Source organism: Carlito syrichta, unplaced genomic scaffold, assembly GCF_000164805.1.
Source record: "Carlito syrichta isolate Samal-C Ts95f unplaced genomic scaffold, Tarsius_syrichta-2.0.1 Scaffold308608, whole genome shotgun sequence".
In the NCBI taxonomy this organism is placed as follows: Eukaryota; Metazoa; Chordata; class Mammalia; order Primates; family Tarsiidae; genus Carlito; species Carlito syrichta.
The window spans coordinates 8,720-9,559 of NW_007252704.1; positions in this window are offsets into that span (position 1 = coordinate 8,720).

The window sequence follows — 840 nt, forward strand, 5'->3', positions numbered from 1 at the left end:
CAGAGACAGAAGCTAGACTCAAGGTGGCATGAGGTGGGGCAGGAGGGACACGGAATGCCTGCCCCACGTCAGGGAGCTCCTTTTTGGGTGAAAACATTCTGGAATTTGATAGTGATGAATGCACAACCTTGTGACTATACTAAGAATCGTAACACTAAATTTTACGCCTTAAGGGGGTAAACTTTATGCATCTGAATTACATTTCAAGGAAATTGCACTTTAAAAGACCTGGTAGTCGGGCTCAAGCACGCAGGCTCCCCCAGCTTCATGGTTCGTTCTGCTGTGGGCTCAGTGCCCCATCCCCGCCCCCACTCCAAGGCCAGCGTACTGGGGGGGGGGGATTCCTTTCTTGGGATCGCCAAGCTGTGATGTGGGAGGCAGGGGTGGTGGCTGGAAAGAAGTCATGGAAATCCAGGAAGAGGGAGTGGCCATGCTCATAACATGGTTTGGGGAGAGCTCTACGGTTTTCAACGCATCTCTTGGCTGTCAAAAATTTGCATTGGTCATCATTTCATTCAGTCCTCACAGCAACACCCATGAGACAGATGGAAAAACAAGTCACAGAGAGAGTCAGTGTCTTGCTCAATGTTCTATAGTCAGTGCCAGAGCCTAGGGACGCCTCCATGTCAGCTAGGGCTGGACCCTGGAGACTCACCCAGAGCACAGAGAACCAGGACACCCATCTTCTCCATAATCTCTGGCAGAGCAGCTTGCAACTGGAAGCCGGGTACAGCGGTGAGGCTGGGTGGGCAGGGCCCTGCCCGGTCCACCCTCCTCCTCCTCCTCCCTTCTTCCCCAGTGAGCGTGACCCTCAGAACCGAGCTCAAACGTCCCCTCTTC